The 10,671-nt window shown below is 35.4% G+C and overlaps 1 pseudogene; it reads left to right on the forward strand.

The window, feature by feature from the left end:
- Window positions 1-1,431: 1,431 nt before the first annotated feature.
- On the forward strand, window positions 1,432-10,039 carry LOC111552015 (annotated as a pseudogene).
- The last annotated feature ends 632 nt before the right edge of the window (window positions 10,040-10,671 follow it).

Raw genomic sequence — 10,671 nt, forward strand, 5'->3', positions numbered from 1 at the left:
AAATCACAGTTATATTTTCTGGCCAGGTTTGTTGCCTCACACCTGTAATCCCAGCACTTTGGGAGGCCAAGGCAGGAAGATTGCTTCATGCCAGGAGTTCAAGGACAGCCTGGGCAATATAGCAAGACTCTGTCTCTACAAAATATAAAATAAAATAAAGAATTAGCTGGGCATGGTGTCATACACCTGTGGACCCATCCACTCCAGATGCTGAGGCAGGAAGATTGTTGGAGCACAGAAGTTTGTCTCTCTCTATAAAGGAAAGAGAGATCTATATATCTCTGTCTATCTATCTATCTATCTATCTATCTATCTATCTATCTATCTATCTACAATGAACATATTGGTATAAAAATAATTATAATTCAAATTGCATTTATCATTATATATTTGCAAATAGTGTATTCATTTTTTCTTTAAATTTTAAGGAAATTAAAATTAAAACATTTTTGTGTACCCCTAAATGATCTCAAGACCAAGATGTGGTACCTAATGAACATAATGAATAAAGTGACCCTATTTCTTTATAATTCCACTTTCCACCAAACCATACCTTCTAAAGAACAGCCCTGGCATAATTCCAGCATCTGTACTATGGTCATAGCTTCCAGGATCTAGTAATACAATTTTCTCTCCAGCCTTAGGTTAATTAGTGCTATTTTAAAAATGACAAACACAAGAAATGAACAAACATAAGAGAAAATTTAAAACAATAGTAAAAATACGTTTAGAAGGATTTTTTTTTTTTTTTTTTTTTTTTTTTGGAACTTGAGTCAAATCTTTTCAGATATCCTAACTGAAGAAAAACTTATAAAACTTTAAATACAGCATAGTCCTTGTTTTAGTTTATCTACCAAACACATCTACCAGTGTGGGATTGAGGTTAAGTATTATTTTCTGAAAAGTATTTAACAATTTTTAAACATTTATTTTAAATATTCCACCATTCAGTTAAATATATTAAATGAACCAAGATTTGTGGAACTGCAGGTCACTGAGTTAAAGGTATGACACCCTGCAATTTTATTCAAATTATTGACTTACTCTCTGGATGATCTTAAGACTGTCACTATCCTCCCTAAAATCATATTCATCTGTGAAATCTGTGCAAATGATATTTTCACTTCTGATTGTGATCATTTGTTAGTGTTTTCCAAAGCACTTTATAATGTAAAATTTTATTTATTATTATAAGAAGACAGACCTATAAGTAAATTTTAAATATTAATTATTCACCCCAATGTTAGATTTAAAAGACTCAGAAATCAAATTGGTGTCACACAAATAATGATACTCGCTTTTAATTTGGATCCATGTCACCAATATTTGTTGTATTTAAACGATATATTTTATTTAACTGTAATATTATATTTCATTGTTTGGATACAAAAGCAAATTGTGGGAAAGCACTATGTTCTAGTGCCTAGACGAATGAGCCCTGAAGAAGAATTACTCTATGGTAGGCACTCAGTAATAACTTTGAATAAGCAATTGAGTATATATGTCCACTGATAATCCATGAATAACCAGAAATTATCTTGAGTGATGCCATCTATTACGTTAACTTCCTGCGTGTTTTAGCTTTATCCAAACCTAGATTCCTGTTGCCCACAAAAAATTTATTTTTTATAAATTTTAGTTCGTATTCTGGCCACTAGCAGCACTGCAACTGGATCCAAGAATTCTTAAAAATACAAAGAATTCCAGTGCTCAATTGAGCTGCGCAGGTGTTATGGACTCTCTATATATTTGGTAGATTGGTTGTTATGAACTCTCTATATTTGGTTGGTTTGCTGTCAAAGTATTGGCTCTCCTTTTCTTTTTCCTTGACATTTCATGTCCAATAAAATTGTTTTAATGGCTTTTGGTATAACTCAGATGATGTTGGACTGTCTAGAGGTGGTATTATAAATGACCACCTCTCACTTCTACTGTTTATTGCTAACTGAAGTCTTTCATTCATCACTTGTATTAATTAAGATCATAACTGCCAGGTTTTAAAACTTTTTCATCTGATAAAGGGATAACAATTTTTTCTTCATGTTTTTAGAGAGAATACATTGGTTGTACTTTAACTTTAGTATACATTTTTAGTTTATTTTAATTTTTTTATAAAAAGCTGAAATACAAAACTTAGATTAACTTATTGAAAATGTGTGTGTTTGTTGTTGGCATTGTTGTTTGTTTCCTATAAATAGATAATAGATATCCTGATAAATTTTTAAAGGTTATACTAAAATGTGGATTTCTGTCTGGGGAATTTATATTGGCATCACCCTCCAAACAGTCTCTTTCTTTCTCTCTATCTTTAACTCAATCTTTCTCCCTTTTTTCCTACAAATTTTCCTATTTTGAAAATGTCCAAAATAAGGACATTTATGAAATAAAGAATCTTTTTTTATATATCTCAGTACTGGAATTTCTGCTCAAACTTGTCTGTCAGCTAAGGACTTTTTTTCTTTGTTACCTAGAATTATTATTATACATACTGTATTTTAATAGATTTATCCTATCAAATATTCAAATTATTCTGTCTCTATGTATATAGAGTATGAAATGTCTATCTTATTTTTCATATTGGGTGAATTAAAAAATTATAAAATTATTGAACATGATCAAATTAATTACTTATTAAAAGTGAACAACCAAAATATGAACATTTGTTCATGAAAATAATATGTAAAATATTTCGTTAGAATGAATAAGAGAACATAAAATGCATATTTAATACCAGTTAATTACCCCCAGTCAGTAAACCCATCATAAAATTAATAGCATTGTGTTTGGGGCTTTTCTGTTTTAGGTAATTTACGAGAGAAATTGCCATTTTATAGAATAATGTTTAATCTTCTATCAGATCTTTGCTCCTTAGAATAGCCCTTGCCCTTGAAATAAATGTTCTAAGATGCCCACGGAATGCATGAAACCACAGATGGTAATGAACCTGATTGCCGTCAATCAGAACACTTTTCTGTTCATATCTTCCACTCCCAAAAGTACTGCCTTTTCCTTCTTAACTAAACACTTGTCACACATTGTGGCTGTAACTTTTGCAGTTTGAGGTGTGACAGCAAAACTAACATAATTTTTTCCTCCTTCTCAATTTCACAAATAGAATATTTATTTTTACCCTACATCTTAGCAAAAAGTACAACCTTTTTCCTTTTTTTTTTTTTTAATTGAGTTGAGAACTTTCACTTTCAACTTTAGGTACTTTAAGCACCTTATGGCCTCTCTTTGGCATAGCCAAATTGCTGGCGTCATTTTTCTTGCACTTTGGGGCTATGATGAAGTACAGTAGGAACTACTTGAATGCAAGCACTGTGATACTGCCACAGTTGATCTGATAATCGAGATGGCTAAGTGACTTATGGGCAGGTAGCATATATACCATGGATGTATTGGACAAAGGAAGGATTCACATGCCAGGCTATGAGATTTCATCACGTTACTCAGAATAGTGCCCAATTTAAAACTTATACAGTTTACTTCTGGAATTGTCCATTTAATATTTTCTCACCGTATTTGACTGTGGGTGACTGAAATTGAGGAAAGCAAAAATGCAGTGACGGGGTCTTCTGTACTTACATTTCATAGCATTATACCAGTTAACTGGATAAGGACATTTATGAAATACAGAATCTTCTTAAGTTTGGATGATTGAAGATGAGAAAATTTCATCTATTCTCATGCATTTTAATGTTTAATTATATCTGTAATGATAGAGACTTTTGGACCTATGTCATTTAGAGGCTTTCCACTTATTTGCAGCTAGAATACTATAAACTTAAAAAGGAGATGTGATTGCTTTAGTTTTAGTAAAGTACCTACTGTTTAAGGTGGTATCATTAGTAGTGGCCTTTGCATGCATTTGTTCATTGCTTTATAAGATCAAAAATAGTGTGTCCATGATTATCCTTTCTCCACAACATGGATTAAACAGATTAGCAAGTGCTCCAGAAATATGTTTATTACAGAATTATTACAAAAATGACCAGGCGTCACATTTTCAAATTAAATTGTTCTCTATTACTTGAAAATTAATTTACTTTCTATTTATACTAAGGAAACACTTGCTTTTGCTTTTGTATTTGATTGTGTGTGTGTGTTAATCATTAGGAAGGGTGCAGGGCTGAAAGCAATCATATTTGCTTTCAGTGGTTAATCAAGCTCTGAAAATTTTTAAAGATTTGATGTTTTATTCTCCTCACTCATTACACATCTGATTATGCACATTTTCTCTGGCTTTCCATTCAGTCCAGGCTCGTGTTGTATAAATCCTGCCCTGGGTCTAGAATGAGCAATTTTGCCAAGCAGCACTGGTTCCCTTTAATGAAGAATAGTAGTAAAAATCAAGAACTAAGAGTCACTTCTGCTTATTTCTTTTATTCATTCTCAGCTATCAGAGCAAGAAAGTAGATGTGTATAAGCTAATACATGTATATACTCATGTCTATAAACATTTCTACATGTAGACATATGTCTCTATATTAACATGATTTTTTTATGTCTTCAACTTTAATTTATTGCCACATGGATCTTTTTAAATTTCTCATCGTACTAAGCTGTAAATTCCCACACCATTGGTAAGAAACAAGCTTCCCATCATCTGTCACATCCATTTACTGTTTTCAATTCCATACTTATTTTAAGTATTTCATACTGATATATATATATATATATATATATATATATATATATATATATATATATCCGAATTGTTTACCCACACTCTCATAGGACACACTATTATCAACTATAGTAGAGTGTTTATGTGAAGTTCCTTTTGTATTTGGTCTTATAGGCCTCACTCATTTTCAAGTTATTTAGGTCAGCAGCTTGTTCTCCCAAGCCCGTCACTAAGGTTTTTTCATACATTTGCAATACAGTTAGATTCTATTATTACAGTCTGCATTCCTTCTTGGATCTCTGGGTCTCCTAAATGATTTTTTAAAATTTGCACACATTATTGTTTATTTTCTGTTTTGTAAAGTTTTAGGTGTATTATCAAATACACAGTGCCAGGTATCCACAATTATAGGACCAGATACACTATTTTTACTGCCTTAAAAATCCTTATACCTCTTAATCAATCCTACTCTCATTCTCATAATTCCTGATAACTACCAATCTTTTAACTGTATATAGATTCTAGTGGTAGTAAATAAGTCTGATGAGATCTGACGTTTTTATGAGATTTCCCCTTTTGCTTGGCTCTCTCATTCTCTCTTGTCTGCTGCCAGGTAAGATGTGACTTTCACCTTCCACCATGATTGTGAGGCCTCCCCAGCCACGTGGAACTGTATGTCCATTAAACCTCTTTTATAAGTTACCCAGTTTCAGGTATATCTTTATCATCAGTGTGAAAACGGACTAATACAGTAAATTGGTGTCAGGAGTGGGGTGCTACTGTAAAGATACCCAAAAATGTGAAAGTGACTTTGGAACTGGGTAACAGGCAGAGGTTGGAACAGTTTGGAGGGATCTGAAAAAGACAGGATAGTGTGGTAAAGTTTGGAACTTCCTAGAGACTTGTGAAATTGCTTTGTCCGAAATACCGATAATGATACAGACAATGAAATCCAGGCTGAGGCAATCTCAGATGGAGATGAGGAACTCGTTGCAGATTGAAGTAAAGTTGACTCTTGCTATGTTTTAGCAAAGGGAATGGCAGCATTTTGCCCCTGCCTTAGAGATTTGTGAAACTTTGAACATGAAAGAGATAATTTAGGGCATATAGTGGAAGAAATTTCTAACCAGCAAAGCATTGAACAGGTGAGTTGGGTGTTGCTAAAAACATTCAGTTTTAAAAGGGAAATGGAAGGTAAAAGTTCAGAATTTTCAGCCTGACAATATAATAGAAAAGAAAAATCCATTTTCTAAGGAGAAATTCAAGCTGGCTGCAGAAATTTGCATAAGCAACAAGGAGCCAAATGTTAATCACTAATACAATGGGAAAAATGTTTGCAGGGTATGTCAGAGACTTTTCTGGCAGCTTCTCCCATGGCAGACCCAGAAGCCTAGGGAAAAAAAAAAAAAAAAGCAAAAAAAAAAAAAAAAAAAAAAGCTTCATGGGCTGGGCCCAGGGTCCCCCTGCTCTGTGCAGTGGCCGCTTGGTGCCCTGCATTCCAGCTGCTACAGCCATGGCTAAAAGAGAGTAAGGTACAGCTTGGACCATGGCTTCAGAGGGTGCAATCCTCAAGCCTTAGCAGTTTCTATGTGGTGTGGAGCCTGTGGGTGCACAGCAGTCAAGAATTGAATTTTGGAAACTTCCACCTAGATTTCAGAAGATGTATGGAAAATCCTGGATGTCCGGGCAAAAGTTTGCTTCAAGGGCAGGACCATCATGGAGAACTTCTGCTAGGGCAGTGCTGAAGGGAAATGTCAGGTTGAAGCCCCCACACAGAGTCCCCGCTGGGGCACTGCCTAGTGGAGCAGGGAGAAGAGAGCCACCATCCTCCAGACCCAAGAATGGTAAATCCACCTATAACTTGCACTGTGTGCCTGGAAAAGCCACAGACAATGCAAGCCTGAAAGGAGCCAGGAGGGGAGCCTACAAAGCCACAGAGACTCAGCTGCCCAAGACCATGGGAACCCACATCTTGCCTGGATGTGAGACATGAAGTCAAAGGAGATCATTTTGGAGCATTAACATTTTACTGCTCCATTGGATTTCAGACTTGCATGGGGCTTTTAGCCCCTTCGTTTTGGCCAATTTCTCCTATTTGGAATGGGTGTATTTATCCAATCAATGCCTGTACCTCATTGTATCTTGGAAGCTTTTGCTTTCACAGGGTCATAAGTGGAAGGGAATTGCCTTGTCTCAGATGAGACTTTGGAGTGTGGACTTTTGAGTTTATGGTGAAATGAATTAAGATTTTGGGGGACTGTTAGGGAGGCATGATTGATTTCAAAATGTGAAGACATGAGATTTGGGAGGAGTGGGGCAGAATGATATGGTTTGGCTACCCAAATTTTTTTTTAGAGGTTTGTCCCTACCCAAATCTCATCTTAAATGGTAGCTCCCATAACTCCCACGTGTTGTGGGAGGGACTGAGTGGGAGATAATTGCATCATCGGGGTGTTTTCCTGCATACTGTTCTCATGGTAGTGTTAAGTCTCATGAGATCTGATGTTTTCTAAGGTGTTTCCCCTTTTGCTTGGCTCTCTCATTCTCTCTTATCTTGCTGCCACCTAAGATGTGCCTTTTGCCTTCTGCCATGATTGTGTGCCTTCCTCAGCCACATGGAACTGTGGAGTCCATTAAACCGTTTTTTTCTTTATAAATTACCCAGTCTTGGTTATGTCTTTATCAGCAGGGTGAAAACAGACTAACACACTTAGCAATGTACATTTTCATTTCCTTTATATTTATCAAGTCATAAAAAATGTAAAGGAAATATAGATTACTTATTTTGACCACTGAATGATATTTCATTGAATGGACATATTGGAGTCTGATTATTTATTCATCTATTGTAGCTTTTAGTTACTTGAAGTTTTTTGGGATTATGAATAAAGCTTCTATAAGCATTTATGTGCAGGTTTTTGTTTGAACATAAGTTTTGAAGTTAATTTGGCTCATATCTATGTGCACAATTACAGGATCTTATGATAAGACTATATGTAGCTTTGTAAGAAATTGCCAAACTGTCTTCCAAGATGACTGTACCATTTGCAGTCTTATCAGTAATGAAAGAGATTTCCTATTGCTTTGATTTATTCCCAGAATTTGGTATTATCACATTTTTGGGTTACACCCATCGTAATAGATATGTAGTGCTATCTTATTGTTGCAGTTTTAATATGCAATTCTATCATGGCACGTGATGTGGAACAGTTTCATATACCTGTTTGCCATCTGTATATATTAACTTGTGAAGTGTCTGATTAGACATTTTGTCTATTTTTCAATTGCATTATTTATTTTTATTCTTGAGTTACAAAAGTATTTGTATATTTTTATACAAATTCTTTATATGTTTTGCAATTTTTTTTCTACCAGGGTGTGACTAGCCTCTTAATTGTCATTATAGTGACTATCACATAGCAAAATATTTCAACTTCAATAACCTTCACATCATCTCTTTTTCTTTCATAGACTGTGACTTCAGTTTTATATTTAACATCACATCAGCTAAACAAAAATCACACGTTTTTGCCTACGTTTTCTTCTGGGAGTTTTATAGTGTTGTGTTTCACAGTTAGTTCTATGATGTACTTTGGACTATTGCTTGTGAAAAGTGTGACATCTTTCATCTATCCCTAGGTTTACTTTTTGGCAGGTGATGTCTAATTTTTCCTGACCATTTGGTAAAATGACACTCATTTCTCTACTGGATTGCCCTTGCTTCTTTGCCAAAGATCAGTTCACTGCATTTGTGTGATTCTAGTTAAGGGCTTGCTACCATTAATCCATGTGTCTATTCCTTGCATCAAAACCATCATATCTCGATTACAATAGATTTACAGTAATTCTAGAAATCAGGTAGTGTCAGTTCCATGCTTTTTTTTTTTTTTTTTCAGTTTGTTGTGAATTATTCTGGGGCTCCTGTCTTTTCATGTAAACATTTGAACCAGTTTGTCAATATGCACAGGATAACTCACTTGGATTTCTACTGGAATTATATTAAATCTGTAAATCAATTGAAAAATAATTGTCAAAGTGTGGTGTCAGATATCACGGTTGAGGTGGATGGAAGGGACCTGCTGCAGGGAGATGAGGCGGCTGCAGGACAGTGACTGCAGCTCCAGAGCTTGGGGAGTGGCTCCTTGCAGGTACTTTTGCCCCAGAGAGGACCAATATGAATGCCCAGACTAGAGTCTCATCTGTCTTTGTGCTATATAAGGATCGAGGCAACAGGAAAACACTGTGGGGCATTGAGCTGTGGTGGGTGTGAGGGCTTCTTCAGATGCAGCATATGCAAGAGTCACGTTTATTCTTGCAGGTTCCGTCGGCAATGTTTTGTTGACAAGACCAAAAGGAATCAATGTATATACTGTCTATTAAAAAAGTGTTTTAGAGCAGGAATGAAAAAAGAAGTTGTGTATAATGAATGCAATAGAATGAGCACCAGAAGAAGCACATGTGATGGCAGCAATATCTCCTCCATTAACACACTAGCACAAGCTGAAGTTCTGTCTTGCCAGATCTCAGTCTCAAGCCTTGGGGCAAGTACTGACATACATGTTAAAAAAAAATAAAATGAAATAAAAAATTGAAAGTGTTGGTGATGTCTGTAAATTTCTGAAACAGCAGCTCTTAGTCTTGGTGGAATGGGCTAAATATATTACTGCCTTCTGTCAGTTACCATTGGATGATAAGGTGGCACTGTTGAGATCTCATGCAGGGGAACACTTAACTGCCTGGAGCTATAAAGAGATCCATGATGTATAAAGATATTTTGCTTTTGGGAAACAACTATATTATTCACTGCAACAGCTGTGAAGTTGAGATTAGCAGTGTAATCAATCGAGTTCTAGATGAGCTGGTTCAACCATTTCAAGAAATCCAAAAGGCAATTGTATTTTTTGGCTCAGATGCAAAAGGGTTACACTGAAATGGGCTACACAGATCCAATAAACATTAAAAACACGCAGTTCCAAGAGTGGATGGGTTTGGAGAACTGCATCAATGATCCGCACGCAGTATGGCTCCCTGGGGGAGGTTTGGAGAGTTGTTTCTGCTGCTGCCCGCACTGCCGTGCATCATTTGGCAAATGATTGAGCAAATACAGTTTATTTAAAAAACTTTTGGGGATGACTTCAATTGTCCACCTACTTCAGGAAATGTTAGATGGGGCTTCCAATGGTAGTAGTCACCTCCGTCATCCAATACATCCACATTTATCTCAAGATCCATTGATTGGACAAACTGTACTTTTAGGTCCCATGCACACACTGGTTCATACAGACCACATTTGAACTCCTGAAACTCCACTCCCTTCCCCACCACAAGGCTCTGGACAAGAAGATTACAGAACAACTACAAATCAAGCTTCAGTCATTTCACCAGCCTCTTTTCAAACAAAAACAATAGTGAAAATGTGTTTATTTCTGAACAGTGCTGCATAAATGTGAAAAGCTGTTTGTCTTAAAACATCTCAAGATAGTACATTTGGCAAACTCTGATCCAAGGCTTCTTCACGGTACTGTTATAAGACGGTATCCTATTTTCTTGTTTACATGTTCATTCTGTTTGTTGTTGCCACTGTGTGAAACTTTCACATGAAACCAATGTATATTTGAGTTTGAAGATGTTTATACAGTGTATTTGTTCTGCCCTTGCATTCTGCCTGCATCTGTTAAGTCTAATATGTGCCTTTGGTTTGTTTTCTTAATATTGATTGAAATGCATAAGTAATTGCTTTATTGTGATGTGATGCAGAACAAAATGTAGTTTTTAAACTTAGAATAGTGGATCAGAAATCTCAGTTTAATATAAAATGAAGGTTTTTTTTAATAAATTACAAACTTGCAGATTAGAAAAATAAAGCAATTATTGTAGAATAAGGTATACCTTTTTGAAGAATCTCCTCTGGGTGTTCTGTGGCAAAGAAGCATCTCTTTTGTCTACAGTTAAATATACCAGTCCTAAGTTTAGGAAATTATAAAAAGTCATTCCAAGAAAGACTGGATATTTTTTGGAATGTGACTGTCTTTGAAGATTTA

This window comes from Piliocolobus tephrosceles, chromosome X, assembly GCF_002776525.5.
Source record: "Piliocolobus tephrosceles isolate RC106 chromosome X, ASM277652v3, whole genome shotgun sequence".
In the NCBI taxonomy this organism is placed as follows: Eukaryota; Metazoa; Chordata; class Mammalia; order Primates; family Cercopithecidae; genus Piliocolobus; species Piliocolobus tephrosceles.